This window comes from Cupressus sempervirens, chromosome 4 (assembly GCF_028749045.1).
Source record: "Cupressus sempervirens isolate cs-2001-9-10 chromosome 4, ASM2874904v1, whole genome shotgun sequence".
Taxonomy (NCBI): domain Eukaryota; kingdom Viridiplantae; phylum Streptophyta; class Pinopsida; order Cupressales; family Cupressaceae; genus Cupressus; species Cupressus sempervirens.
In genome coordinates this window covers 162,474,105-162,501,835 of record NC_143121.1, presented here as the reverse complement: position 1 = coordinate 162,501,835, position 27,731 = coordinate 162,474,105, and the positions used below count along the sequence as shown (strand labels likewise).

Genomic DNA, 27,731 nt, shown 5'->3' with positions numbered 1-27,731 from the left:
ACTATGAATTTTGTGCCACCAGCTCATCAACCTTATCTTCCACATGGTTAATATAATCCAAGAAAAAAACTTGTTAGCTCAAATCTATTGAATTCAAATAATTTTGACACTTGAAATTAACTTGCTTCTAATTCTTAGCACATACTTAGTTGTTTAACATCCTTTGTAAAATCACTTGGCATGAACTAAAGTTTACTGGTGCATAGCATCAACTATTTTACACGAAATACACTAAAATGGACTTTTACTCAGCTCCAACTAGTTTTCTACTTGTCACCTACTATCTACTTAGTCTAGATTGGCAAAAAAAATTTCCTTAACTTGTTATTCTAAACTTGCTTAGTGTAACCAACCTTTGCAACCTTAAGTAGATTATTAGTGCACCATGTTATCACTGTCTTATCTTATTCTTGTACTCCTTTCATATCATAACACAACCTTTCCTCTAGGTGCTATTGATACATCTTTTCATCAAATCCTCTTCATGAATCAAATAAGTGATAGTAATTCAATCATATAACTTGTTATCTTACCAACAACTAGTAGGTTTGACATTAGTTAAAAAACTATGATTGAAACACATTTATCATATTTGTATCAATCGTTTTTCAACAATCCCCCTCTTTGGCATTGATGGCAAAACCAAACTGATCAACCAAATTGATTTGGTTAAAATAGTAAGACCAACAAAATACTAAAAGAAACATTCCTTGTATTGAAACATCTCCCTCTATCAACAATGTTCATCTTCTAAATAGGTTACAAAACTCTATTCTGTCATCCTTATGACTCCCTCTGAATTACTTCTTATATCTTCCATCTTACTAGGTAGATGTAATCGATAGATACACTTTCTTTTTTAACAATCAAAATTTCTCCCTCATAGTGTGTGTTAGGATTTCTACCTCTTTGTTCAATTTTTATCTTCAATATCTTTGTTTTGATCAATGTCTATCTCTCTTATATCTCCCAATCTCTTGTATTTCTCCCTCTTTGAAAAGAGTTCCAAGGATTTGTCATCTTAATATGCATATATGAGTTTCTTCAATTTCTCCCTCTGCCACCTTGCTTGTGAACTATTTGTAGTTTTGGGTCTATGATTACTTTAGGTAGATCCTAAAGTAAGATTCACTACATCAATTTGTAAAACATGGAAATAAACTTGTTTGATGCAATAGACTCTTCTTGTTTTCTTATATAGCCTTTGATAGGGGTATCACCCCTAATTTACCTCTTAGTTACTCATGAGCATCCTTAGGTAATGCTTTTGTGAAGATATCAACAATTTTCTATTTTGTGTTAACATATTCCATCTTCACCTCTTTATCTTGAACTAATTCTCTCAAGTAATGATACTTGATTGCAATGTGCTTAGTCTTTGTGTGCATCAAATGATTCTTTGATATATTTATAGCACATGTATGCACAATAAAGTAACAATTGTTCACAAACCTCTTCCTTCATACCTTTGAGTAGCTATTTGATCCATACAATGTTTGAATAATTTATAGTAGTAGCAACATATTCAGCTTTAGTAGTAGATTTCAAAGTGCAATTTTGTTTCTTCCTAGTCCATGTAACTAGCCTCTTGCCTAACAAAAATGTTCCTCCACTAGTGCTCTTTCTATCATCAATATTTTTAGCCCAATCTGCATTAGTATATAGGCTCTTAATACAAATTTCTATTTTTTCTTGTAGTATAGACCATATTCCTCAGTTCATTTCATATATCTCATTATTATTTTTACAGCTATCAATGCTTCTCCTTGGGATTAGTAGAGAATCTTGCAACTATATCTATAGATAAAGCAATATCAGGTCTACTATGTACTACATATTGTAATTTGTGAATCATAGACCTAAATAATATTTGATTCACCTTATCTGAATCATCATTCTTTCACAACTTATGTCCTATCACCATAGGTGTCCTTACTAGATTAGAATCCTCCAATCAAAAAAAAAATAGTATCTCCTTGACATATCTTGACTAAGTGATGTATATGTCATATTTCATCTAGTGTACTTACAAACCCACATAGAGCTTGATCTTTCCAAACATAGATATCTCAAATTCTTGCTTCATTTCATTTGCAAAAGGGTTACATAAAGGATCTTGACCTTCACATATGATATCATCAACAAAAATTTCAAATTACAAAGTACCTTTTCCTTTCTCTATCTTTAAGTATAGATTTCTATTATCATCAATCTTTTCAAAATAAATCTTCACAAGATAATTATGAAGTCTCTCATACCATGCTCTTAGTTCTTGCTTCAAACCACATAAAGCATTGTGTAAACTACATACCATGTTTATATTGTTAACATCAATTTATCATTAACATCAACAAATCCTTCTATTTGTTCTATATATACTTCTTCTTCTAATATACCATTAAATATATATTTAACATCCATTTGATAAAATTTTAAATCTTTGTATGCATAATAAGCAAGTAGAGTTCTTACTCCTTCCAATCTACCAATAGGGAAAAATATTTCTCCATAGTTAATGCCTTCTTCTTGTGCATATCCTATACATACTAATATTTCCTTGTTCCTTATGACTTCACCATTTTCATTTAACTTGTTTCTATATACCCAGTTGGTGCCAATCACATTTTTGTCTTCTAGTCTGAGAACTAGCGTCCATGTTTTGTTTGTCACAATTTGTTCAATCTTTTCTTCCATGGATTTACTCTAGTCCACATCTTCTAAAAAATCTTTCACTATTTTGGGTTCTTTCATGGTCAAAAAACATGTATCATTTCTAAATTTGTTCCTTGTCATTGGTCTAGCATCTTTATCTTCAATGATTTGTTTAGTAGGATGATGTCTCTTGACATATTTAGACAAGCATGGTTTAGATCTAGTTTATTCATCTGGTCTTTCAACTTTTAAATCACTAAGTACACCTCTATCAGGTATTTTAGGAATTCTTTCATGTATACTAATCTTAGAATTAGAATGTGTCTCATCTTCATTATATAACTTGGCACTTGAATGTAGCTTAGTTCTTGAATGAAACTTAGTATTCATAGTATGTGACTCAGTTGTCACTAAAATTTGTTTTTGGCTTGTAGCCTAATATACAACATCTTCTCTAGTAGGCATATTGTTATATTGTAGTTTCACATGATGCTTAATAAAAATAATCCTTTCAAACTCCTCTATTTAAATACTAATATGGTATCAACTCCAAAGTTCTAGGTGATCTTGTGACCTGCTGAAATACGCTCAGTTGAAGATAAATGTATTTGTTCATAGGGAGGCCTTTGAAGGTTCTAAACAACATGTATAAGATTTTGAATTTCCTTGCTATTTCAAAAGAAAAAAGTCACACAATAAAGAAATATTTTTTTTTATTTCTCTATTTTTTAATGAATGCAATCTAACAATATAACTATATGATTTCTTAATTTAACCAAGGGCTAGTAAATGCAAATGATAAAGATAGGGTAGCAAGAAGTTTAAGAAAATGACTTAAAAAATAAATTTGTAAAGGATGTAAGCTACATAAAAAATGCATCTATGAAACAAGCCTTTGAAAAGCTCGATAAGTAACCAATGGAAGGAAAAATAGTTTCTTAATTTCACTAATGCAATTATCAATGAGAATTCAATAACCATAAGATGTTTCACTTTTCATCAAATCACAAGGCCATGAAAAGTGCATTCATGCAAGATGATCTCTTTTCGAACTAAGTATGTCAGGAAAATTTGTAGACTCATAGAAATCATCAGAACCAAAATATCACACAATCAAAAAAATGCAATAAAATTGTTGGCATAATTACATTTCATGAACATGCATTCATTAAATATAACACACTTAGTCAACAAACACTAGACTCCAAATGTGAGCACCAATAGCATATATTGTTCCATCACAATAATGGCCTAGAATACATATTACAATCTCCTCCTCAATTTGTGTTGAGGTTGAAAGACTTTTTTATGCAAACATATGCTTCTAAACTTGTAAAAAAATCTATTTATGTACAAAATAACTCTCTAATTGTTTCTTAGTAGGACTCCATCCATATTTATATTATTATATTGATGCATGAGCCTCTAAATGTCTTAAAATAAAGAAATCATGAGAAAATAAGAAGAACCAATCTATTAGATGATGTAGGAGTGTCTGGAAGTGCCAAAAATAGAAGCTTCATGTTCACTGAGTGTTTATAGGTGCTAACCTGTCATTAGAATGTGTTTTTGATGCATGAAAAGCTCTAAATTTAGAACTTGCAATTAACTATCAGCTCACCTTTGACTTTCTTAAAAAAATTTGGTGTGCCTCTTAAAAAGTACACCTCAAAAGTAGCACACCTGGCACACCTGTGCACCTCGAAAGTAGGTTCAAAAAATGCAATTTTTTACCAAGTGTCAAAAATTAAATTCTAGCTTCCAAGATTTGCTACCCTTTATACCAAAGCTATGTCTAGGTATTTTTTCTTGAATTTCTCAATAATCTTTGTGACTTGGGATACATCCAAAAAAATAAAGCTTCATATTTATTCTTCACATTCTACCTATATTTCCCACCTCAATGTGAGTCTCCAAAAAATCTCCTAGTTTCACATCCAATTCTAGTAATGCTTCTTTAGTCCCGAATGCTTGTCTAATATCATCATCATTAGAAGCTTCTTCAAAATTATTTTGAAACTATTTAACAACTTCTTCTATATTCATGAATTTATCCCTTGAATCATCTTAGAAAAATTCTAAGCATGAATCATTATAATATTTCTCTACCTCCAAAATTTTCTCTTGGGTTTGATCCTTGAGCTTATGAATATCTATGTGTACTATTTCCATTACTTTAATGCCACTTTCAATCTTCTTTACCTAATCATAAATTTTATCTAATTCTTCCATCATATATACCTCCATTAACATCTGATACCTTTGACGATTAATAAAATGTAGTTCTTGTAGGTATTTTCCCTAGGTATGTACTTCATCCATTAAACCAAAATCCTAGTTCAAAATGGCCACTAGCTTATTTGCATTATCCTACATATGGTGTAATAGTTTAAGAATTCCCTATATAACCTACACACCTTTTTCTTCAAATTTTTTTTTTACCACTATTTATAAGCTTTCAAAAATGGATCTCACTACACAGTCTCCCTATCTCTTTTCTCCAACGCTACATTCAAAGTCTCCTCGAGAATTCTAGAATCTAAGGGACCAACAAATTTGTTCAGATATCTATTTAAGATCTCATTCTATTGATGAAGTGTTGTCAATTTTGTCTCATCCTGTTCTAAATGCCTAAAAAATTCTTTGATTCTTGTTGTCACCATTAACTTGGCAGTGTCCAATGTGGGTTTTTCAAGAATAATCTCTCTGATTTGATAATATTTTGGAGTCAATTCTTTAACTTTTGCATGTGTAGGAGGGATAGAAACATGTCCAAAAAAGTATTGATTCCAATCACTCAAAATAATGGCCAGTGCATGTGCATCTTTTGGTGGGGATTTAGGTTTCCTAAGAACTTCAATTAATTCTATCATATCCTCTTCCTCAGTGTTATACCACTACCTTTTGTTCCTAAACACATCTTTCTTCAACCATGTTGGAACATGTTCCATTAGAGATTTAACTTTTGAAGAAGGAGTATGTTTTTCTATGATCTTTCTCTTTTCACTCCTCTCCAGAGTCTTCTCATTTTGTGAGAGATCCACATCAAGAGTCTTTGTATCTATGGAGTCCAGAGTTTATACCTCTATTTCTTTAGAAGTCTTTTGAGGTTGCTCACATATTTTCCCTTCCTCTAACACTTCATTGCTGGTTATTTTTTGTGGGTTTTCCTCCTATTCTACTTGTACCTATTCTTCTTCATTGCTCAGAGGAAGAGGAGTAGTTGAACCTTTATCCATGAAAAATGTAACTTTATTTGGAAATGGTGGATCTACTTCAGGTCCTTGTGGCTAAGATGGAAATTAGCTCCAATCTTCCTAATAAGGTTTATTAGGCATTGTATCATTTATCTTATCTCCTATCACCACAGTGATAACTGACATAAAATCAAATCTGACATCTCAAAGAAATTAGTCCCTTCACCCTCTTATTCATTGATCCACTATTGCATCTCATCTTGAGAAATTGTAGACTGAATAGGATGCATGGGAATGGATGGTGTTGTAATGTGGAGTTCCTTCTTCATTCTAACTATGTTGCCCTAGCAAGATGAGACATTTGATTTAAAGGAAGGTTATCTTCTTTGTCTTCATCATCCTCTTCTTCCCCTTTTGGAAGGACTTTGAGGACTAATGGAAAAGGAATAACTTTTCTAATAACCTTGTATCTCTTCTTGGCTAGAGTTTTAATCTTTCTTCTCTTCATAGCTTATGGGAAAGCTTGTACCTATTGAGTAGGCAAAAACACTTCTTGTACTTCTACTTCAGTTCTTCCTTGCCCTTGATCTAGTGGTGGAGCTTCATGATTATTCTAGGTCTATGTAGCTTCTAAATTCTCTAACTATTGTACATTTCCCACCCCTTGTTGTGGTGGTTATTGTGTTGGTTCTTCTTCTAGCTCAGCTTTTAAGGGAGAATTTATCTTCCTCTCGCTTTTACCCTTTTGAGCCTCATAATATCCAACTTCTCTATCAAGTTTGTGCATTATTCCCAGCCTCATTGGGGACTAAGCTATAGAAGTGGGCACTGTTACCTTAGATCCTCTACCTTTGGTTGGCTCGGCTATAGCATGGAAGACTACCACTTAAGGAATCAAATCCACTTTGAAAAGTCTTTTGATCTAATCCTTAATCAATTTAATGATATGTCTGACCCTACAATTAATATCTATGTTTTCTTCATTATCAATCTCCACACTCATAATGGGTTGATCAAAATTCTTGTCTATATTATACAATGGAAAAAGAACATCCTTAATATCTTGTTGTACTACCTTTAAAGGAACCTTTATCTTCAAAACCCTGCTTGCCAAATAGAGAGTCATCCTATAATATAACCATATACAAATATCATAGTTGTCTACTCCATTCATCCAATGGTCCTCAATTGCATCTTCATGTTGGAGTGTTTTTCTTGCTAAGTACACCACTCTTCCAATGTTATCAAAATAGGGACTAGGAGATTTATGCTCCTCCAATGGATATGGATCCCACTCAGGCTCAAAAGATGGAATATCCTATTTTTGGACCATGCTAAATGGTCCTATAGTAATGGGCCAAACCCAAGTTATCTTGTGCTAGTTCCTTACTTTGTCATATGTAGACAAGAGTTGTCGAGTGATCTCCAGCAATATAAGTTTCTCACTTGAATACCTAGGGAGCTTCTTGGGATTGATAATTGTACCTACCACCCTTAAATAAGTGAATATCCCAAATTGGATATAATATGTATCAACTTCTAAAATCTTGGTTGTTCCTTCATCGAACATCCTTTTCATGTAATCCAATTTAATGAACCATATAATCCTTGTGCCTTTAATTTGTTTTTCTTTGGATGTAGGTGATTTGGGCATAGAATGGCAATGTAGTGCACCTAGGAAGCTACATGGGTGTGAGGCAAGGAGTTGAAGAAAGAAAATGAAGGTAAGGAGGGGTGGGAGTCCCAATTTTTATAGACCTAGGCCTCTAGTGCACCTCTTGGAGGTGCACAGCTACATTGATGTGCACTTCCATGAAGGAAGTGCTTTAATCACTACCTTAGAACACTAGTGCACCTAGTGGGTGTACTAGGTGTGCTAGTATGCACTTTTCATTAAAAAACTTGATTTTCTCTTCTAGAATTCTAGTTTCCAAATTTTGGGTTTTCAAGTTAGGACCCTGATTGGCCAAAGACAATAGGAAAAACCCTAGGAAACACTCAAACCCCATACTAGGGATCCAAAAAAGCTAAGAAATAAAATACAGGGCCCTCATTTCTAGGTGAAATGTGGCATGCATTGTCAAAGCAAAAAAATAGCCTAGACAAATTGGAAGAAATGACAAAGACATTTCATCATCGATAAAAATTCCTCTAAAGTGTGTTAGACACAATTTGAATCCTCAATACTCCAAGCATTGTTTGAGTCACTCTAAAGTCAAAAACTTAGAATCTTGAGTCTTCAGGTTCAATGTGTGTTAAGTGTATCCATTTCCTTTGACATTATGGAATGTAATCAATCAAAAGTTTCTGACAACTTGGAAACAATCTTCCACCCCTTTTAGTGCATTCATCAGTAATCTTCACAATTTTTTTTTTATCAATCCCTTGTTTGACTAGATGAGAGAATCAATTTTGAGAGCTCTTAATGCGCTAGTACAAAAATAGCAATCTGTGACTAAAAAAACAACTAAATTTTGTACATATGTGACTAGAATCAGTCACGTGACTAATAGTAGTTAATATCTAGTCACTTATAATGCTACTAAATATATTACTAAACAATTTTAGTCACTTATTTGACCATTGATTTTGATCATCGATTTAATCACATATTTGATAGTTGATTTTGTCAAATATCTAGTGGTATATTTAGTAGCATATTTAATCACACATTTAGTATATTTACTCAAATATTTTGTGTTGTATATAGTATCATATTTAATAGTATATTTGGTCTCATATTTAGTAGCATATTCAATAGCATATTTAGTCACATATTTTCCACATATTTGATAGTGTATTTAGTATCATATTTAATAGTATATTTGGTCAAATTTTTAGTAGCATATTCAATAATATATTTAATCACATATTTGGTGGTGTACTTGGTCATAATAGGGCACGATGGAATCGAACCAGCATCCTCCTGCTTGTAAAGTAGGTGCTCTTCCATTGAGCTAGCACCTTCTAAAGAATATATAATATATTATTATTATTTTCATTTCATTCTCAATATAGCACCCAAAAAGGTTATATAAAAAAGAGTTAAAGCTAAGTAATTCATACTTCATGTACTAGGAATTTAAGAATAATAAAATAGATCTTACATCTTAACAACTATTTGGGGCCACAGAGACATTATAGAAACTATCATTGAATAGAAAAAAAAATTATGTCCAAAAATCACCTTCAATTGATCAAGAGTGACAAACATTGAAACTGAACCATCTTGATGAAGAAAACCCTTGTAATCTACCTCATCAGCCTATACATGTGAAAGGAATTCAATTAATGATAAGCATGAAAATCATCTGTAGAAAGAGATACAAAAACATAATGTAATTTTCTTTAAAACATATTGACATTAAGACCAGCTTACTTTTTTAATTTGAGCCTCCTAGATCAAGTGTCAATATTTTAAATGATATGCCTAGACCATAATTATTGGGTTTCATTCTTTCATTGAGAAGACAAAGATCTGGAAATATAGCTTCTGACAAATGCATGAAAATTCAAATACTGATTCCACTTGTTTTAAGACAATGGACATTATTATGTTTGAAAAAATATAACTAACATTACTTATGAACATAAAACAATTTTCTAGTAGAGTAAAATAAAATTTACTTAAACATACAATCTATACACCCAACTTAATAGAAATATAAATAACATATGTACTTACCATTCCCCTAGGAGAATCACCATAGTAACTCATGGTCCCATTAGGAAGACTTCCATGGTTTGTGCCAATGTGGATTTCCCTTCCATATTTCTTTCATTTCTCTACTACAGGAACAAAAACCTACAACAAATTGCAATATATGTAAAATGTTCAAATTTAAAACATTTTAATCCATATCAAGCAAATCTCTCAAACTACACTTGTTACTCACTATTGTAAAACTAATATTTCTTTACTAGAGGAACAAAAATATATAGAAAATTACAATATATGTAAAATACTCAAAGTTAAAATTTTTTAATCCATATCTAGAAAATCTCTCAAACTACACTTTTTACTCATTGTTGTAAAACTAATACGAGAGAGAGAGAGAGAGAGAGAGAGAGAGAGAGAGAGAGAGAGAGAGAGAGAGAGAGAGAGAGAGAGAGAGAGAGAGAGAGAGAGAGAGAGAGAGAGATGAAATACAAATATCTACCTTACCTTCTCAATCTATTCCAACTCCTTCTGATAGTCTTCTTCAATGCATTCTAGCTTCTCAAATTGTGCGCAACTATCAGCAGCAATAAAGATAGAATAGGTCATAGCCTATCCCCACCAAAGGGAAATGTTTACTCTAATATTTTTAATACCAAAAAATAATGTTATCCAAGATATTACATATCCATTTCATTTTCTTTTGAACATGTAACTGATGAAAATTAGAATCATCCACAAACAAGTTATTCTTTCATGTCATGTCACTCTAGGCTCCTTATGCATTGTAGCCTTCTTATACCCATTATAGATAGCATATATGTCATTGTAGCATTAAAGTGTTTCTATTATTTGATAAATACTAATTAATGTATGGTATGACACCATGGACTAACTAGTGGAAGGTCCCCTAACAGAGATTTCAAAGTTAAATGAGAACATTTATGCAGTGCTAAGGTTGTCAAGGATGAAGCATATGACAATTGTATATCAGTAAAGATCATTGCCATATTATAAACACTAGACTCAACCTTCTGCTAGTGCCACTACTATTGCTTTAGCAAAAATCTATATTCGAAAGGACTTTGGTATTTCCTATCAAAAGGGTTGTGGTGAGATAGAGAAACCAAATTGCAATGACACAAAATAGGTAAACAATAAGAATTTTTTTTTTATGTGAATGGTGATGAGAATATCAAAAGGATGTCAATTATAAGAGATAATTTCAAGGTAACTATGAGCATCAGTCCCCAAGTTGTTATGCTTTGAAAAATATAGTTTTTTATTGTTGAGGCAAATAGCATTGCTTCAAAAAATTGCACTGATCATCTGAATATTTTATTGAAGATTGCATCATTCAGAACTATTGATACATATTATTATTGAAGTAATATCCTAGATTTGAATTCTAGAAACAATTGTATTTATACTGATTGTTATCAATTGCAAATAGACTTAGTTAAGTCTTAAATGGAATTAGTTCTTGTTACGACTAATCATTGAGTGTGACCATTCCATTGATTAGGAACACTCAGAGACATGTCTATTCACCCATGTACCCATCCACATTATATATAATGTATATGTTTCTTGATATTGCAACATAGTAATTGATTAATGTGTGTAGATCAAAGGAATCTTAGATGTCAATCTTGAATAATATTTATCATCATTTTGCATTGAGTTTTATATATATTGTACATCACTTGTACATACTTCATTGGCATTGATTGTACCTATAAGAAATATACATAATTCAGTAGAAAAAGGGAAATTTGTAAGTAAAATTTACAGTTAGGAATCTAATATAGTTTCAGTACAAACAAGGAGATGTATGAAGTAAAACACATACACAATCAAGTTTCATTTCAATACTTAATTTCCATGCATATATTGAGTATGTCATACACTTTTAATAATCTATACAAACAATGAATTGTACCACCACAAACACTATTTGTCATCTTAATCATAGAGAACATTCATCTTTCTCTTTCTGACAACTTATGATAATTGCTTAAGTTTTTTTGGCCAACCACAACTGACTCCCCAATGATCAATTTCTAAATTACAAGCAACTAGTAATAGATTCAAAGGTAGACATAAAGGAATTAAAATTTATCATTATTACATCTAGTAATAAGGATAATTCATATCCACTACGATAAAAATCTGATAAGGATGGTAGTCAATGACAATTGAGACCATGTTCTCTAAAATATTACAAATATAGCAATGAAAATCTACCTCATTGACGATATTATTGAGCCACGTGGTCACAAATCCATAGATTTATTAGATTTCTATTGAAGAAATGAATTAATATGCTATTAGATAGTATATAACAAGGATTCCAATTACAACTAACGACAAAAAATTACATTTATTTTTCAACCATGGTTGCAATATTTTAGAGCATATAAAATTATGTTTTCCATCTCTAATGGTCGACAAGTTGCTACCAATTTCAAAACATAAAAAGCTCCATGATCAAATACTTTGATACTTCCTCTATTCCAATAGAATCATAATCTTACCATGTATAAATTGAAATAATCCAAACATGGAAGCTCACAAACTAAGCTCAAACAAATAACAAAAATTCATAGTAGTCGGTAATTAATCAATTATAGCATTTTTAATCCACATTATTCAATGTGTTCCTATCAAAATTTCTATCTTGCAAATGGCATAATCATGCTATTAGTAAGTTTAAAATGTAAGCTTGAATAATGGAAGATCTATAATATGTTCTAAAATTCTCATATCACTAATTCTAATGTGAAGATTCTTGTAATGTTTTAATTTAAAATAAAACTTGAGTGATACCCAACTCACTCTAATTTTATTTGTATTTCACTCTCCCACTCAAAATGTTAGGAAATTCAAGTTGACTCTCATAAACATGGTAGGAAATATCACAATTATACATGAAATATTACTCTTGATGAAGCATGCTAAATGTAACTAAAATAATAGAATTATGTTCCTTATCTTGTTGGAACCTCACCTAAGATCAATGATTAGCATCCAATGAGAGAAAGTCATCACTCACCCATACCTCAAAGCATCAATCACTGAAAATTGAACCATCGAGCAATAAAACTCATCCAAGAGAGAAACTATTAGCATCCAACAAGAGAAAGTCAACAGACTTAATATTTAGAAGTGGATATCGTGGCACAAGAAGATACATATTTTTCATCCTCATCGTTTAAAAGGGCCACTATGGAATCAAACACATCTACAATGAATGCTCAAGGTATATATGCAAAAATATGAATTCAACATAACTATCAATGAAATATCAAAAGATATTAGTATTATACATGGAAGACAATACAAAAAAAAATTCCTTATCAACTAGAAATTATAGAGAATTGGTTCTTCTTTAAAAAGAATTGATGATATCCATCACAATATCCAATCTACATTGGGAGACAAACTTATACATGAAAATTATATATAGAACTATCGATAATAATGGATGCATATAATGGTATTGAGAACTTCTAAATTTACAAATGTACACAGAACCGTCAAGTGACAGAAAAGTAATGATATCCAACAGTAGTATGGAATGGAATAGCAACATCAATGCCTACAATTCATGATTTGAGGTATATACAGAGGCAAAGAACCACACCATGGAAACTAGGAATTAACTATTTCAAGCTTAACTGGAACATGAACTAATATGAATAAAAGGAGATTGCAAAAATGGAAAGAAGAGTATATAAAAAGGAAATCGATTGTAAGATACTGTAGCAACAACATCACATTTGGAAAGCTTGTGAGCAACACACATTTGATACATTACAGCTGTGGTCATCTCACTAGAAGTAATATTAGAAATTAAATAGTGGTCATGATTGGTATTGGAAGCTTACATCAAGATTATAATAAAAAATTAGTGTTAAAAAATTAAGATCAATTAATAAATATAGTGGAATAGAGACAATGACATATATTATATGTTGTCAATAATTAGATCTATTCTACACCAAAATGACACATTACAACCATATCTCATATTTGTACCAAAATTAAGATGTATTGAGACAAATGGGTGATGTCTCATTATATGAGTCACTCGATAAGAAAAATATCTTATAGTGTTAAGAGAACTAAATTCATATCTTCGAAGGCTTAATGGGGAAACACATCTTTCACTTTAAAGTTCAGAGAACATTGTCTCTATATTCCAAGCAATCTGACAAGGGACACTACATCACTATAGAGCTCTAACATCAACCAATTTCATAAGTGAAAGATATTTACTATTATTTGATATTTAGTGATGGTAGCTACATATTTTATGTTTGATAACTCCCCAAAAAGGGCTTATGCCAAAAAACTATAATAATATATTACCAAAGTTCATATCATTACCCTATAATACACAAGGCAAGTGCCAAGAAATATCAATTAAATAAAATTATTTTCACTTTTGGCAAAGTGCCAATATAATGTTTGATCTAGTTGGAAGAGGGAAAATTGATGGCTATGAGCATGGAAAGACATTTATTACCTTTTTGTGTAAAGAGACATTAGGAATTATGTCTAAGGGTTATGGTACATCAGTAATTCATCAAGAATTTTTTACTAGTGGCCCATGTTTGAATCTTGAGGTTGCTTGAATAGTGTGATCCCCCCAAGTCACACAACACCCTAGATTTTTAGAGCATTAAAAGGAGAGATTATGTTAGCAGTAAAAGTGAGGTTTGACATACTAATAAATTATGGTTAGAAATTTTGAGGCTTCAATTCAAAAATCAATAGGTGGAATCACATAAATCATCTACTAGTAACTAGCCCATAAGTAATAACAAAATGATTTTGAGCATCAAAGAAGATTTTTTTCAAGATGTTTAGTGAACTATATAACTTTCCCTTTGAGCACAAAGTGCATCCAACTTGTAATACTAAAGTTAATTCAAATGCATCATTGGTGCTCAAGTAGGCTTTCACAACCACTAACTCAACAACTCTAGTTTTTCTACATTGTCATTAGTTTCCAGATGTAGAAGAATAGTCAAACAACAAAATAGTCAACACATGCACATGATTTGATGAGAGGGAGCCACATACTAAGAACATGGGCAAAGACCACCAATTGGCAACTAGACACCCAAAAATCAGAGGAATAGTTTTAGATGGGAAAAGGAATAGAAGACACCATAATAATAGGACAAAGCTATCTCCCAAATCAATAGTAGTATTGATCAGAAACATATTTCTTCACCTTTCACCATATGAGAATATTATCTTGGTGTTTTTTACAAACTCCTATTAGAGAATTTAAGGGGAGTATTCCCCTATAAATTGTTCTTTTGATTCCTTAATTTTCATTGAGCATTAGTATTAATAATTTGAAGGATTTAGTATATAAATACCAAATACCTAGTGAATTAAGATTTACCATATGGACTTAAATATGATATGCATGTGCTTTTTCTTCACTCGCTAGTCATAGGCAATATACTTGTATCGGGATTTTAGCATTTTTGGTACTTGTGCAGTCAACTAATACTGATGAAGAATTAGGTGCAATTTTTCAAATGAGTGATAGTTAATGAGTAAACTAATGAAATTCCTACAGTCAAAGGACCTAATTCCTAAAAATATTAGGGCATTATCTATGTGGGCTTTAAGTTACTAGTTTGCAACAATATTTTCATCCCAAGAGAGGATTTAAATGTTGAATGTTCCATAATGCAGTCAATCAGATGTTTCTATTGATCTTGCTCCAAAAGGCTGTGATGTTATTGAATACAACAAAAGCATGTTTGATTTAATTAGTGGAAGGTGCTTTATACTATTTCTTGGCCCATATTATGTCATCATTAACTTCTCCAAGTCTTACAAGATAAATAGGGCTGATTCTAGCCCTTCGTCCTTTATTAGAGGACATCAATCCTACTCACATGCATCTTGTTGTATGCAGTGTGAAGATTCCCTAAAATTTTATGGATTACAATAGTCCTACAATTACATTATTTAGGGACCTTAGGGGTCTAGATAATTCAATTAGAAGGCTACGAATTGAGGTCAATAAGATTGTGGAGGTTCCTCAAGGGAGTGACATTGCAACATCATCATCATATAATGAATTGATATATGAAGGATAGATTTTATATTATTGAAGGCATCTTATTAAAGCCTTGCTTAAGGTTATAGTGTTGAAAACCTATGCACCAAGGACCACTGCAAGGGATCCAAACTCAGAGGAGAATTCTTTTTCGTCAAGCCTATCATTAATATTTTTCAATCACCATAAGTTTTGAGGTGACATCTTTTCTTCTGAAGTCACACTAATGAATGAACTTATTCATAAAGATCCAACTTGTTTCCCAATGCTTCATTCAACATGACTTTCCACTTATTTTTTGGATGCTATTTTAGAAGATTTTGTGTTAGCTTCTTCAATTTTTTATTTTTTTTGTATCCCTAATGGTCTAGATGCTCTATCTCTCAATAATGTTTGGTTGCAGGAAATTACTAAAAGAGATGCTTTGCAGTTTCTTGTAGGTTTCTTCACATCAAGGAAGTATTTTTGATCACTTAATGAGGGCTTGCTCCTTTGGATAATGCAATGGAAGAGTTAAAATTCCATGTTGGACATCTCACAAAAGTGTTTGACTCTATGCTAGCCTATTAATAAAGCTTTTTCCTACAATTGTTGATAAGGGTAGAAACTTGGAGATGTTAGAAAATCAGTTTAATGAATTAGTTTAAGAGATCATTCTCATAGGCTACTAATAAATCAAGCCTTCTATTACATCTTAGGCTGAAATAGTTAAGGATGACTATGCTTGAACTTAAATAATACTAAATTTTATTGCTATCTCCAAAATAACTTTTGGCAATCTATCTTGGTTTATTCTAAGATGCTACAATAGGGTGTGACATTTAGGATCCACACTTTTCCCAACATAATCTTCCCCCAAAAAACATATTCTTTAAGGAATATACCTTTCTCATAGGTTTTGTCTACCATACTTGCCCCAACTCAATCAACAAGAAATTTCACACAAAGTGTAAAGTGTTCAAGCTTGGTATTGCTTTAGAACACCTCCTTAGATGTAGTCAAATTTGGGAAACCTCCATTATCAACTTGTGCCCTTTTGTCTTCTCTTATTTCTTCTATTATCATTAAATTTATAGTTAATAAAATCTTTTTAAAATAATTTTATTTAAATTTAGAATTTAGAATTTTTTGTTTACCTAATTAAAATTTCACTTTAGTTATGTGTCATAGATCTTTACATATCAAGGAACTAGTGTGAATGTTTATAATAATAGAACACAAGTATGTAGTCCAAGAAATAGAATTAGATACTAATATTTAAATGACTATAAATAGTTTTGACCATGCCTTTGTTGGTTGTGGATTTTGTTCAACTTCCTCCAAGTTCATAACTGTCAACTTTCAAAATATTGATGCCTTTCATATGGAGGTGCATATTAGGACCAGCAGCACCAATCATATTAGAAGGAATGCTTTTTCACCTCTTTCTGGGAAGACATAACTGATTATTTCTGGGAACATATAACTGATTGGAATGTTTGGAAGTGTGTATTAATTGTCAATGGAGTAGAAAACACAATTTCTCAAAAATATTAGTTCATTAAAAAGGCTGAGGTTTTGAATTTTGAGATTGGTTGAGACTTTAAGCAAGGGAAAGGACACCCTAAGGGATCCTGAGAAGTTGTTTTAGGATTTTAGAAAAATGGAAATAATGGAAGCTGAAATATTATTTGGAAAGAAAATACTTAAAGGCTTAAAAAGTTAAATCTGCCCCCTTCCACCAAGAGGCCTGCTTTACAGAGTTAAGGATTTTTGTTGTGGGAGGATCCTTAGCACAAATTTTCATGTCCCTACCATGAGGAGAAGATGATAATATATTCACTATGAAAAGACAATACCAAATTTTGTAAAATATTTGCACTAATATCAGAAACGTTATGTTAGATTTTCCTTTTGCTTGACTGGTTACATTTTTAACAAATTCAGGAGTAGCCTCATGGTTTCATGGTGATAGTTTTAGTTGTGGAAATAGTTGTAGTAATAGATAAGATTTACAAAGAGACAATCTTCAATAGTCTAAAGCATTCACACAAAATCTATTCACCATTGCATGCAATCTTTTGTTTATGTTAATTTTCCTGATCATTCTTATTATTTGTCAGAGAAGTCATTTTCCTTGTATGCATTACAATAGATCAGTTTTACATAAAATCACTAATTTTCATTCATTCATTATTGTCCTGGAAAACATAGGGGTCAGCTTGTGGATGATATTGATATATCAAACAAATAGTAAACAAAAACTAGTTTTTTACTACATTCAAGGATTGACATGGAATGTAGTTTCTATTTCCTTAAATATTTATCTCAAGAAACAACCACCCTTAGTGATGTAGCATCAGTGGTCAACCATTGATTTGATGCATGAGACAATTATCTATCCCTTTTTTTTGAAACAATTCCCATATATCTTCCTCAATTTTAACTGAAGAAATGACCCATCCCAATCAATATTTCATCAAGGAATATACATGTAAAAGTTTGAACATTCTAACCTCCACACCTTTGAATCTACAAGACTAACTCCACTTCTAAGCTTCTTCAAGCAACAAGTTACCCAAGTTGCCCAAAACACCTACAAACCTTGCACAACTCCAAATATGCAAAAGACTTAACCAAGGGTTAAATAAGGATCTTATAAGTTATATAATGTATTTTCAACTAGATTCAACCATCCAATTGGCTAGACCCAACTCCTCGTGCCTAATTCTTCCAAAGTTCCTTAAGAGACCTAATTGAAAAACTAATAGCCCTACAATAGCATAAAAACCTAAATAACTTAAAAGTTCTCTAAAGAACTTGTCAAGATACTTACATTTATGGACACCCTTTTCAAAGTACTAAAACATATCAAAATATTTCATATGGTCATTTTGGACCAACACCCCTAATTTTTAGCATGAAAATGGCTAATTTAACAAAGAAACTCCTAGTATAATTTACTTCTAGACCTTGTAACTTTCAATAGTCATCACTCATGTAATATAATGACCAAATCTCCAAGAAATTCATTCTAGACTTCCTAGAACCCCAAAATCCCAAATTACCTTCATTCAAACCCTCAAATCTAGGGTATCATGAACATCACCATTCCCCAAACTTTTAGATCAAATTGATTGATCCTAAACCTTCACATTGATAATATAAGATAATTCAAATCACAAAAAGTCCTTGTTGTTTAGGCCAAACTGCCACTACTACACTATACCCATCAATTTCTTCAAAAAACCCTCACTATTCTGTAACAGTCAATCAATGTCGGCACTATCCCCATGTTTCATGAGTTAGAAAAATATTGTACATGTTATATTAACCCATCCCATGAAATCTAGGCCCTAAGATTTAATGGGATCATTGTATCTTAAAGAGAACTTCAATTTTTATAAAGGAATGTAAAGAACACAACCTATTAGTTAACAACAGATGCCTAAATCCTTAATATAGAGTATATAAAATTCATACAGGGAAATAATGAATGATAATTAACTTCTAACACATCTCAATGAAATGAAAAATAAACTTCTGATACATCTTTGTTCTTTGCACAATGCGAAAATTAGTTGCAGAGATCCAATATTAGTAACGTCAGGAAATGCATTCTCTGTTTATTATTTTTCTTTAGTCTATACACACCAAATACCTCTCCCATACATTGGCTGATTAGTGTATATATTATCCTCTTATAATTTCCACAACCATATTTGGTTGGTTATAAGATTTACAAATAGTTAATGATCCCCTAAATGGGATTTCTCTTCAAATGTACTCCCAGCTATTGTTATTCAAAGTTTTGAATTAACAACATTACAAAATGTTGAACTTTTATTGAATACTACATTAACTACTAAATTTTCAATGCCTTAGGCTTATTTAAGGACCTAATACCTTAATCTAGACATTAGAGATTTATTTGACTCTAGGACACTGCTAGTCCACATACAAATCTATTTATGTCATGTGAGGACATTAAAAATATGACTCTTTAGTCCCTTTAGGACATTACAAAACACATTTGATTACATTGTGTATGAAAACCATGTTGACCATTAATTCTTGTCCATTTGTATTGCTTGGATATCTCCTTGTCCTACTCACTCCTCTAGTCTTCATGGTATGTTTTGGTGTCTTCATAGGATGATCTTGGTGCCCCTACACCTCTAGTTTCCACTATCTAATTGATCATCAAATTCATTTTAAGAATAGTAACAATGTTCAAATAAATATCAAGAATCTTTGAAGCTCACTTTTTCTCCCAAATAGAGCTCTAGATCTAACAAGATTTGTAAATTGCTTTCTTCTATTCTACTATAATATCAGAAGCATTAGATACTGGACTTCATATAGCTGAATAGATTTGACTGAGCCCCTACTCCATGAAACTAAATTAGAGGAAACCAGACTCAAACTCACCCCTCTATATAAAGCTAGCATTTTTATTTGTATGATTTTTAGATAGCTCAATCTTTTTGTAAATCTAGGTTATTCAAAACCATTAAAGACTGGGGATATTCCACATTTAGTCCTTGAAGATGTGGCATCCACAACTAAAAGAGCATTTGTAGAAGCATTGGAGCATCAAACTAAATAGGGTACACTAAATAGACCAACTAATTTTAGAGTTCTATCAAAATGCTATTGGAATGATATGGTAGTCACAAGATTCTTTGCATTTCTAAGATCAATTGCAATGGTTTTAGGTCCCCTGTTTCCTTAGTCATTTGTACAATTTGCAAGTAGCAAACAAAGGTTTAGATACAAAGGATTCATTCTAGTGGGTGGTTTTTTTTTGGTGAAGATTCTTGAATCCTTTTCTCAAAGGCTTTGGTACTTTAATTCCACAAGATCTAGTATGTGAATGCATTATTCATTGATCGTAGTCATGGATTAGAAGCAACTCTAGCTATCAAACTTACCAAGATAAAGGTATGTTGCTAGTTAAACTGTAGAGTATATAGTTGTAGATGCATACCGATTGGGAGAGTTTTTGTAGTGATTACATTGGGGTCGAACTGTTCTATTTCAAATATTGGTTGTCATTGGCATAGTTTTTGATACATTTGGATTGGAAATCATTCGAAGCTTGGTCATCATTACTCTTGCTATATTTCTTAATAAGTCACAAGAAAAACCTCTTCAAAATTTTTAATCTAAGTTCATGGCTACTCAAGATGAAAGGCTCAAATTTAGCTCAATTTTGTACTTCAAATCTTGAAAGCGAGACACATACGAGAATCCTACTACCATTTTCAGATTTTCTAGGGTTTTAATCATTAAATTTATAGACAATTTGTTAGCTTTTTCTCACTTGGGTTTACATTGCTTAAGATTTAGAGCAGTATTAATAGGAATATAAAAAATTCATGGAAAATATCCTTCTCATCAATTGAATAAATTTTCAAAAATCATTTACTTTTAATAGACTAATAGTAAAATAAAATGTAGATAGATACATGAATATATAGTACATTCTCCTTCTTGATAACTCTAGAAAATAACCCCCTTTATTAGGTATGGTAGATTCTAATAATCTAGTTTCCAAATGTGAGAACCAGTGTAATATGGGAGAATAGGATATTTGACTGATAGAGATAAATATTTGACGTCAATGAATTTATATTTTTTGAGTTTTTGACAAGGTAACTATGTTTTCATACCACAATGTTGACATGGAATTCATTTTTCAATGTGTATAGAAAAAGTAAAAGAAAACTCTTAATATTTTTCTATTACAGGAAATCTAATTTACTTCAGGTGTAGATATGAATATTGTTGTGGCTGCAAACAGTGCCTATGTATATAAAGAGAAAGCTCAAAAAAATATTAGAATTCATAAAAGGGACATCTTACTTTAGTTAATATTGAAAGGAATAAGTTAATTGATGTATCAAGCTATATTTTCCTTCAACAATCATTTATTCCTAAGAACATACCCCTTTCCTTCCAATATGATCAGCAAGTAGCCCACTGATCATATCCTTGACATTGGAAAGTGATCCAAATAATTTAATTAAGAAAACTATAAAATTTAGCAATCGATTCATCAAATAATGGCATTCTTGACATTCTAGCTGAGAGAGCAAGATACAATTTCCTAATAGTATGCAACATACCTTAGAAATGGTTAGGTTGAGAGATCATTCATGATACTACTCTTAGTAGGGATGAATAGCCATTTTGCAAAAAAATGACTAATATCAGTTTTCTTTGTTAATCCCTTCCAAATAATGCCAATTCATTCATATTGTTAGTCCATTTATATTTTATGAAATATGCGACAAATCTAGAATCTTTAAATAAGTTATCCAAGTCCTAGTTGAGAGGAAAAAACACACAAGAAGAATAGATCTATGCTTTATGTAGAGATTTTTTTTTTGGGATGATGATTTGCCTATGAACAAGGTAAGAAGTTATAATCTAATTATTCATTCTTTTTTGAAGTAAGTCCTAATTCAATGGATTTGGTTTCTAGGCATTAAGGAATACAATAAATAACAATGAGACATTTGTGAGATTTCAACCAATTTAAGGTTGGGTATTAATCCCTTATAGAATGCATTTGGTTTTTTGAGAATTTTTTTCAAAATTTTCTTTTGGTGTTTTTCTTGTCATTATTATTTTTGGTTTGTGTGGATTAATTTGTGTTGTTTAATTCATTAATAATTTTAGATATTAGGAATCAGAGTGGTCATGCTTACATGATACTACTCTTTCTATTGGATAACTCAAAAAAGAGGAACATTCCTTAATGACTAGTTTGAATAAGCCATCATGTCACAACATTTTTAACTAACAAAAGATCCTTCTTAATGGTGTCCAAGTGGGAGAAATTGAATTCCATGCCCAATTACTACCAAAAGACAAGTTGAGATTTATTAGAGATCTAAAGGAGGAGGGAAAGACTGGTGTGGTGGGGGATAGAATTAATGATGCACCAACATTAGCATCAGTAGATGTGGGGATAATTATTAGTGTGGAGGGCTTTTTAATAGCCATGGAATCTATAAACATGGTTCTCATGTCTAATGATGTAAGGTAGATTGTTGGTGTAGTGAAGAGGAAGATGGTGAAAACCAATTGGTTGTTTCAGATTATGTACAAGACATTTATACTATGTATAAAGAAAGGGAGCACCTTAGTTGTGTTCCCTAAGATTATATGTGGGAACAAATAGTTATAAATGAGATAATGAGGGGTATTCTGATTGATTGGCTCATTGAGGTACATTTGAAGTTCTAGCTACTGGATGTAACATTGTTCTTAACTATCAACATTATATATAGATACCTCTAAAAAGAAAAGGTAATTAGAAAGAATTTATAGCTAGTAAGGGCTATTGCTATTCTCTTGGCCTACAAGTATGAGGAGGTCTATGTTCCTATAGTTGATGATTTCATTCAAATTTTAGACAAAGTCTACACTAAAGAATAAGTTTTACAAATGGAAAAATCAATGCTCAGTGTATTGGGATTTATTATGATAATACCAACCCCTTATGTTTTCACCAAGATATTTCTTAAGGTAGCTAAATTTGAAGAAGAGTTGGAGACATTTTCCTTCTTCATGGAGCTTTGTCTAGTAGAGTATGAAATGTTGTGGTAGCCACCATCAATGGTAGCAGCTATAGTTGTGTACACTAAACAAAGTTCTTTATTGGAATAGGACCATGGAACATCATGCTAACTACTCAGAAGGCCAACTTTGGGAATGTGCCAAGATGATTGTGGAATACCATCACAAGGTAGGGTAAGGCAACCTGAGATGTCCACAAAAAATACTCATCTTCCAAATATGACTGTGTAGCAAGGATGGAACTGACTCTCATGATTGCAAATGAGATTCTATTGTAGACTAGAAAATTAAAGAGATTGAGTTATTGTATATATAACATGCATTGCAGAGGGTCAGGGGGAGAGGATTATCTTATCTCTTCATCAACATGAAGAGAATGTGGATAACAATAATTCAGCAAAGATGTCACAATATTTTCTAGTCTAACAATACTATTATTGATTGCAATTTGGCTAACAACAATTTGGCTACTTTGGGGTGGTCGCTGATCAATAATGATAGTTAGAATTTTTAGTTTTCCTAGAAATGGAAAAGTATACAAATTTGAACACCAATCTAGTGTAGCATTTTTGTTTTCTTTTAATTACAAAAGAAATTATTTCCCTTCCATTTTGTGAAAAATTAAAAAAGAAAAATAAAAAGAAGAGTTTCATAATAATGAAAATAACTCCTTAATAAAAATTTGCAGAATGCAAACTCCTTAGATAACTAAGATGCATCAAAAAACCCTAAGATATGCACCAAACATTAAAAAGATGAATTTTTTTTTGAAACCCTAAGATATACATCAAATAAAAATATCCAAACAGGCTCACAATGAGAAACAAAAGGTTATATGTACCAACATAAGATAAATAAGCATTGTTTGATCCACCTTCATGAATTCTCGGTGTGCACAAATAAGACTATATTTTCTATGACCAAAAATGAAATTCTTGCTGGAAGAAAAATTGACATAATTGTGAGTATTACATGGTGTAGAGGATAATAATAATCATTTCTTGAAAGAAATTCAAAAAGATTGAACAATATTATGGTAGAATAAGAATTAAATTGTTTGTGTGTCACAGATTACATTGAATTGAATTGATCTACTCCTCGTGCATCATCTTGTGCCAAATAACTAAAGAAGCAATGAAGGGATTTGAATTGAAAACTCTTAAGAAACATACTGCAATTTTCTTCAACCCTCAAATTTTCAAAATGAAATATTTTTTTCTGCTAATCCTCTATCATCCACACTAAATCAAAGATTGAAATTGAGTTTATTTTGCAATTATATATATGGCACCCAAATATCCTGTACCATTACTCTATTTTGATCATTAATAATAATGAATTCAAATTCATATAATATTTATAATTTTTATTTTAAATTAAACACCAATTGATAGAATATTTTAGGTGATGTCTACATGATGTTAAATTTATCTTTTCTTTCTTAGTTTGAGAAAATTAAAATTGATTTAATTTAAGATTTAAGATAATTAATATTAATAATTTAAGTTTTAAAACATATTGATTTTATCTTAAATATCTTAATATTTTGAAACATTTTTTTGCACTGGAGTAGTTTTGGGATGGTTTACCTCCTAAAAAGAATTAGTGCTTTGCTGACAACTTTGTGAGCATCACCTAGATGTAACGAGTTTAAGTTCAATTCATTCTTAGGAGAGATGTGTTAGGTTGAAACCAAGCATTTAATGACTTGTCAAATATTAAATGTCTCTTTCGATAAGATTGAGGAACCTATCATATTTTATTGATTCAATGGTTTCATGTTTCATAGTTGTTGTTATGTGGAAATGCCTTCAATATGTTAAGGTCAACATAAAAATTAGAATTTGACATACCTATAAATTAAAGCATTACAAAATTTCATCCTCTACATACTTATTAATTTGACATTTTTCATGCCATGTTAAGATCAACATAAAATCTTTGCATTGTTTGATAATGAATGTACTAGAAATATTCAAACTAATTAAACCTTTCCCTAATCATCAACATAGTTGGAAGGAGAAAAAAATATCTTGATTCTCTATGAAACCCTACATGGATTTGATTCTTGTTGTTATGAATCTATTTGGGATATTAGGGGAAAATAATAAGCGTGCAAACAAATTTTCAATTGAAAGCAATAATATGTTTATGTTTAGCACAATATTAATATATGACCCCACTTAAAAAAATTACAACTTCTAACCATTAAGGAAATAAGATCAAATTAACATAATCTATTGATATTAAATGTTAGAGAAAGTAAAGAAAGAAAGTAAAAAAGACTAATTATTAATGACTAATTTTTCAATCACTTATTTGGTATTTTGTGACTAATTATCCAATCAGTTATTTAGTCATTTTTATTTAGTTGATCTTGTGATTTTACCTAGTGACCAAATTAGTCACTTATTTAGTCACCGGTACCTATAAATTACAAATAAATAGTGGAATTTGACCAATTTTAGTCATGTTACTAAATTTCAGTATTCATAGTATGTGACTCGATAGCCACTAAATTGGTTATTGGTTTGTAGCTTAATCTACAACATCTTCTTTAGTAGGCATACTATTGAACTATAATTTTGTACGATGCTTAACAACAGGAATCCTTTCAAAATCCTCTATTTGTAAAGGACATAAGCTATAGAAACAACACGTCTGTGAATTAAGCCTTTGAAAAGCTTGGTAAGTAACCAATTAAATAGGAGCAACACTTCCTTAATTCCACTAATGCAATTGTCAATGGGAATTCAATAACCGTAAGATGTTTCACTTTTTAGCAAATCACAAGGCCATGAAAAGTGCATTCATGTGAGATGACAAGCTATGCAAGAAAAATATGGATGATCTATTTTCGAACTAAGTATGTTAGGAAAATTTGTAGACTCATAGAAATCATCAGAATTAAAATATCACAAAATCAAAATAATGCAATAAAACTATTGAAAAAATTACATTCCATGAACATACATTCATAAAATATAACACAATTAGACAAGAAAAACTACACTCCAAATGTGAGCACCAATAGCATATATTATTCCATCACAATAATGGCTTGGAATACATATTACACTCTCCTCCTCAATTTGTGTTGAGAGTAAAAGATCTCTTTATGCAAACATATGCTTTTGAACTAATAAAAAAATCTATTTATGTACAAACAAACTCTCTAACTAGTGCTTAGTAGGAATCCATCCATATTTATATCATTAAATGGATGCACTAGACTTTAAATGTTTTAAAATAAAGAAAGCATGAGAAAATAAGAAGAAAAATCCAGTAGATGATGTAGGAGTGTCTAGAAGTGCCAAAAATAGAAGCCTCATGTTCAGTAGGTGCTTATATGTTCTAAACTATTATCAGAATGTGTTTGTGATGCATGGAAAGCTCTAAATTTAGAATTGGCAATTAACTGTTAGCTCACCTTTGACTTCCATAAAAAAATTGATGCACCTCTAAAAAAGTGTACATCAAAAGTAACACACCTGGAACTCTTGTGCACCTCAAAAGCGGGTTCAAAAAATGCAAATTTTTACCAAGTGTCAAAAATGAAATTCTAGCTTCAGGATTTTGTTCCCCTTTATACCAAAGCTCTATTTAGGTATTTTCTCTTGAATTTTTCAATCATCTCTGTGACTTGGGATATATTGAAAAAAACTAAAGCTTCATATTTTTCCTTCACGTTCTGCCTATAATTTCCCACCTCAATGTGAGTCTCCACAAATCTCCCAGTTTCACTTCTAGTTCTAGTAATGCTTCTTTAGTCATAAATGCTTGTCTAATATCATCATTGTTAGAAGCTTCTTCAAAAGTATTTTGAAACTATTCAACAACTGCTTCTATAGTCATCAATTTATCCCTTGAATCATCTTTAAAAATATCTAAGAATGAATCAATATAATATTTCTCTACCTCCAAAATTTTCTCTTGGGTTTGATCCTTGAGCTTTGAATATTCATGTGTAATGTTTCCATTACTTTAATGCCACCCACAATCTTCTTTATCCAATCATCAATTTTATCTAATTCTTCCATTGCATATACCTCCATTAACATTTGATACCTTGGACCATTAATTGACTGTAGTGCTTGTAGGTATTTTCCCTAGGTATGTACTTCATCTATTAAACCAAAACCTAGTTCAAAATAGCCACTAGATTATCCAAATTATCCTACCATTGTAATAGTTTAAGAATTCCTTGTATAATCTATACACCTTTGTCTTCAAAAGTTTCTATCCATTGTTGATAATCTTTCAAAAATGGATCTAACTGCACAGTCTCCCTATATCTTTTCTCCAATACTGCATTCAAAGTCTCCTCAAGATTTTTAGGATCTCAAGGAGCAACAACTTTGTTCAAATATCCATTTAGGATCTCATTCTATTTTTGAAGTGTTATCAATTCTATCTCATCCTATTGTAAGTGCCTAAACACTTCTTTAATTCTTGTTGTCACTAGTAACTTGGCAGTGTCCAATGTGGGTTTTCCAAGAACAATCTCTCTAATTTGATAATCTCTTGGAATCAATTCCTCAATGTCTACATGTGTAGGAGGGAT

General features: G+C 31.3%; 1 pseudogene; it reads left to right on the top strand.

Moving 5' to 3' along the window:
- Window positions 1–8,753: 8,753 nt before the first annotated feature.
- LOC149560480 (cyclin-B2-2 pseudogene) lies at window positions 8,754–23,445 on the top strand (annotated as a pseudogene).
- Window positions 23,446–27,731: the final 4,286 nt, after the last annotated feature.